Consider the following 6000-nt stretch of genomic DNA (forward strand, 5'->3'; position numbering starts at 1 on the left):
CACTCACCCTGTCCTGCAACAGATGAATGAGGCCTGCTTCTCTCTGGCAAGCTAGTGGCTTGAAGACGGCAACGTCTAGGAAGAAGGCAGCCAGTGCCTCAAAGGCCGCACTCCCAGGTGATGTGAATGAAGGCAGGGACAGTGCAACGCTGCCAGGTAGGAGGATGGAGGGCTTGTGTCTCTCAGGGCCCGAGGATGGCGCCAGATAGGACCAAAATGGTGACCATCAGCGGGTAGAAACAAGGCTGCATTCCCGGGGCAGTCCTCCCCTGAACCCTCATATGAAACTTGAAGATGGCGAGGGTACAGCATGCTATATTTGATATTCTTGTCATAAAGCCTCCTACGGACAGACCTATTACTGTAGGGAAGCGTAGGGTGTTTGCAAACTTCGGAGAGGTTCTTGTCATGATCGCGGCTATTGAATAAGTGGACCAAGAAAGAACGAGAATTCGTTACAGGTATGGTGCATCCTGTAGGTACGCGATGAGCGGGTTCAACAACATAGATTGGAGAAACCTCAGTGAGGCCCAGCAGATTCTTAAAGAATCCTTCATCAAACACCGCTGAAAGGTCACCCTCTGGGAGGCCCAGCACCCAAACATTATTGCGCCTTGATCTATTTTCAGTGTCATCGGATTTAGCAACTATCGCATTCACCACGAGTGGCAAATCCACTATCGTGGTGGTGTGGGTGGGTGGGTGGCTGCAGGGACATTCTTCTGCAAGTCGAGCTATGCACAGGCGATGTGGATGAAGGCAGGGACAGTACAACACTGCCAGCTAGGAGGATGGAGGGCTTGGGTCTCTTAGGGCCCAAGGGTGGTGCCGGATATGGCCAAGAAAGTGACCAGCGGTCGGTAGGAAGAAGGCAGCCGGGCTTCCAAGGCCCCACTCACAGGCGATGTGGATGAAGGCAGACAGTGAGGATGTCACCGGATACAGACAAGCTGGTGGCCTTCAATGGGTAGGAAGAAGGCAGACTGCACCTCAAAGTCCACACTCCCAGTCAAAGTGGATGAAGGCAGACACAGTGCAACACTGCCATCTAGGAGGATGGAGGACTTGTGTCTCTCAGGGTGTGAGGCTGGCACCGGATACGGCCAAAATGGTGGCCGGCAGTGGGTAAGAAGAAGGCAGCCGGTGCTTCTAAGGCCCCTTCAGAGGCGACGTGGATGAAGACAGGGACAGTGCAACACTGCCAGGTAGGAGGATAGAGGGCTTGTGTCTCTCAGGGCCTGAGGATGGCACCGGATACTGGCAAGCTAGTGGCCTTCAGCGGGTAGGAAGAGGGAAGCCTGCGCCTCCAAGTCCGCACTCCCAGGCGATGTGGATGAAGGCAGGCACAGTGCAACACTGCCAGCTAGGAGGATGGAGGGCTTGTGTCTCTCAGGGCCCGAGGCTGGCACCGGATACGACCAAGATGGTGGCCGGTGGTGGGTAAGAAGAAGGCAGCCGGTGCTCCCAAGGCCCCATTCAGAGGTGACGTGGATAAAGGCAGGGACAGCGCAACACTGCCAGGTAGGAGGATAGAGGGCTTGTGTCTCTTAGAGCCTGCAGATGGCGCCGGATACGGCCAAGATGGCAGCGGACAGGAAGAAGGCAACCTACGCCCCCAAGGCCACACTTCCAGGCAGCCCTCTCAGGCGATGTGGATGAAGGCAGGGACAGTGCAACACTGCCAGGTAGGAGAATGGAGGGCGTGAGTCTCTCAGGGCCCGAGGATGGCGCCGGATACAGCCAAGATGGCGGCAGGCCAAAGGCCGCACTGATATGGCAGTCTGGATGTGAAATAATGGCAGGAGCCAAGATGGCCACAGGGCGCACTGATCAGGCAGTCTGGACGTGAAATAATGGCAGGGGTATGGACGGAAGTCTCATAAGCTGTGCTAGATAAAGTCTGTGTCAGGCTTGCAGGCACGCAGATGGATGAGGGTTCAGGGTTTCTGGAGCTCCTCTCTGAATCGTCCGGCGCGGTTCACAGGCGGTCACGCGCCCATCCTAGGTTCTCTGATATTTGAAAAGATAGGACTAATGTGAAAAACATTTCCCGCACTCAGGGCAGGAATACAGCTTTTCCCCATGTGTAGCAATATCTGATGTTCAGTAAGACTGGACTTTCATGAATTTTCTACACTAAGAAGCTATGCATGGGTTTTATTGGTTGAACTAGATGGACTTGTGTCTATTTTTCAACCAGGCTGACTAGGTATCTACTCACCTGTGTGAGACCTACAGTGTTTGTTAAACTCGGCCTTGCGTGAAAAACTTTTCTCGCACTCGGGGCAGGAATACGGCTTCTCCCCCGTGTGAGCTCTTTGATGTTTAACAAGGTCTGATCGCTGTGGAAAACATTTTTCACACTCGGGGCAAAAATACGGCTTCTCCCCCGTGTGATACCTCTGATGTATTTTAAGGTGGGAATTCTGTGAAAAACATTTCCCGCACTCGGGGCAGGAATACGGCCTCGCTCCAGTGTGAGTTGTTTGATGAGTTACAAGGCCTGATCTTTGTGTAAAACATTTTCCGCACTCAGGACAGGAATACGGCTTTTCACCCGTGTGAATCCTCAGATGTGCGTTAAGATGGGATTTACTTGAAAAACATTTCCGGCACTCGGGGCAGGGATAGGCCTTCTCACCCGTGTGAGTTTTTTGATGTCTTGCAAGGTCATTTTTTTCACAAAAACATTTTCCACACTCAGAACAGGAATGCAGTTTCTCACCTCCTGTGTGAGATCTTAGATGTTTGCTAAGAAGGGACTTAAGTGAAAAACATTTCCCGCACTCAGGGCAAGAATACGCATTCTCCCCCGTGTGAGATCTCTGATGTGTAACAAGAGAAATTTTCTGCGAAAAACATTTCCCGCACTCGGGGCAAGAATGTGCCTTCTCACCCGTGTGAGTCCTTTGATGTCTTATAAGGTCAGATTTTTTTATAAAACATTTTCCACACTCAGGACAGGAATACGGCTTTTCACCGGTGTGAAACCTCAGGTGAGAATTAAGATGGACCTTCTGTGAAAAACATCTCCCGCACTCAGGGCAGGGAAACGGCTTCTCGCCCGTGTGAGTCCTTCGATGTTTTGCAAGGTTTGATTTTATGGCAAAACACTTCCCGCACTCAGGGCAGAGAAACGGCTTCTCCCCCGTGTGAGATCTCTGATGTAGAACAAAGTCATAAACTCGTGGAAAACACTTGCCGCACTCCGAACAGGTGTATATCTTCTCACCAGTGGGCAATCTCTGATATTTAGAAAAAAAGGACTCGGGTGACAAACATTTCCTGCCGTCCTTCATGTGATCTCCTGTGATGACCCGATTGTCCATTTTACAAGCTGGAGATAAAGTGAGACGATCCTTTGAGGGTTTCTCCATGGCGTGTCCTGGAAAAATATAAAAACATCATCAATAGATATGAGAGGGTTAGTTCACTTCCATCAAGATCCCATCTGGATCAGGTAGATATGAGTGAGGAGATGTTCTCTGTGGAGGTCCCAACCAGCCGGGACTTTTCCCCCCTCTTCAGTCCTTTGGTCCTCCCAGATCACTTCTACATTTACACAGCCTTGTCAGAAGAGCAGGAACCAATGGGGGCTGGGAGGTCCATGCTCTTCACACAACCACAAGCCTAGGCACTGGGTCATGTGATCTCTGATTGACAAGAGGGTCAAAGTTCTGATTTGTAGCCCCTTTACCATAAAAAAGTGACCATAGGCCTAGGCTTCTGATGAATATTTTCTTCCAGAAAGATGAGCGTTTTACTGTTACTCCTTATCCTGATGAGATGTTTAATATAATTGTATGGTAACATTTAGCTATAAAAGTCGGCTGGAAGAACCTAAGAAAGGCTCAATCTGTGTTATCATATCTGTGCTACTGTAACTAGGAGTGACCCACAACCTAATACTGCCAGCTGAACCGCAAATAGGGTATCAGTACAGGGAGGGGACCATTATCAGCCTATTATTGGCTGATATCACTCAGATCCCACCCTACTCTGGACCAATCAGTGATCAGTAACAGAGAAGAATATATGATGGGTCACCTGTGCTGATCTCTGTAGGAGTGTCCTCCTCTATGAATGTCCTCGTCATTCCAGCCTCCTCCGTATATTGCTGATCATCCCTCACATACGTCTCTTCTACTTCACCCTCAACTTTCATGTTCACCAGGTCCTTACCCTCAGTTTTGATGTTCATTAGATCTTCACCCTCAATTTTCCGGTTCAGTAGATCTTCATTTTCAAATTTCATGTTCATCAGATCTTCACCCTAAACCAACAGAATGGCAGAAAATAACATCTGTAACATAGAAGTATTTATGATGTGAGATCACATAGAAAATATCATCTTGTAGAGTCCACACATCATCTCCACATGTCAGAGTGTTCAATCACTTTATGTTCCCGACCCTCAACTCCACCTACCTGATGATGGTGGGGGATGGTGTGACCTTCAACTGTACCTACCTGATGATGGTGGGGGATGGTGTGACCTTCAACTGTACCTACCTGATGATGGTGGGGGATGGTGTGACCTTCCTGTGTGGAATCCCGGGAATACAGAGGACGGGGACATCTCTCTGGTGGGTTCCTGGTATTAGGTGGCTCCATTGTGCCATCCTTGTGTCCTTCAGAAAACTCCTCCATAACCCCATACTCCTCATCCTCCTCTTTATCTTCTTCTTTAACAATAATATCATCCCCGAAGTTTCCACTCTAAATATAGAAATACATTTATTGTAAAAACAAGTTTGTGTATAAACTGTAACTAACTATCAGTGATTGTTCCTCATCTACCTGATGATGGTGGGGGATGGTGTGACCTTCCTGTGTGGAATCCCGGGAATACAGAGGACGGGGACATCTCTCTGGTGGGTTCCTGTAGCTGGATGACTCCACCATGGTGTCCTGGTACAGATCTTTGTGTTCTTCCCCCATCGCCCCATCCTCATCATCCTCCTCTTTTATCTCTTCTTTAATCTCAACTTTATGATCTCTCAGGTTTCCACTCTGAATATATAATAAAAATGACATCAATGGTAACAATGCAGATAATGTACAGATCCTAATGATACTATCAGTGATTGTTCCTCATCTACCTGATGATGGTGGGGGATGGTGTGACCTTCCTGTGTGGAATCCCGGGAATACAGAGGACGGGGACATCTCTCTGGTGGGTTCCCATTACTGGATCCATCTGTAGGAAACACACACACTGACTGAATACATTGTTTCTATGTGTTTATCAGATGATGGGGGATGGGTGGAGCCTCCGTACTGCTCTCTCCTTTACAATAAAGTCTCCTCTTACCCGGTGATGTGAGGGGCGGCTGATTGGCCATCATGACGTCCTTGTAGAGATCCTTGTGTCCTTCTAAATACTCCCACTCCTCCATGGAGAAATAGACAGTGACATCCTGACACCTTATAGGAACCTGACACACACAATGATACAGTCACCATCCAGACACATCCCTTGTCTGTTACTGGATAATGTCCCAGAATTCCCAGAATCCTCCTCACCTCTCCTGTCAGCAGCTCCATCATCTTCTTGGTGACTTCTAGAATCTTCTCCATGTTGTGTCTCTCAGGTTTTAGGGAGTCACATGGAGGCACTGTGATGGTCATATGATCACCTGACTTCACAGGAGGAAATCTCTGTATTGGGAAACCAATAGGAAGATCATGTTAGAATCCCAGAATCCTCCTCACCTCTCCGGTCAGGTCCGTGTTTTATTAATAGAGATAAGAGTGATGTCATGTGACCTCCCAGAATCCTCCTCACCTCTCCGGTCAGGTCTGTGTTTTATTAATAGAGATAAGAGTGATGTCATGTGACCTCCCAGAATCCTCCTCACCTCTCCGGTCAGGTCTGTGTTTTATTAATAGAGATAAGAGTGATGTCATGTGACCTCCCAGAATCCTCCTCACCTCTCCGGTCAGGTCTGTGTTTTATTATTAGAGATAAGAGTGATGTCATGTGACCTCCCAGAATCC

The sequence above is a fragment of the Lithobates pipiens genome, unplaced genomic scaffold (assembly GCF_037356315.1).
Source record: "Lithobates pipiens isolate NorthernLeopardFrog02 unplaced genomic scaffold, aLitPip1_a1.2 Scaffold_35, whole genome shotgun sequence".
Lineage (NCBI taxonomy): Eukaryota > Metazoa > Chordata > Amphibia > Anura > Ranidae > Lithobates > Lithobates pipiens.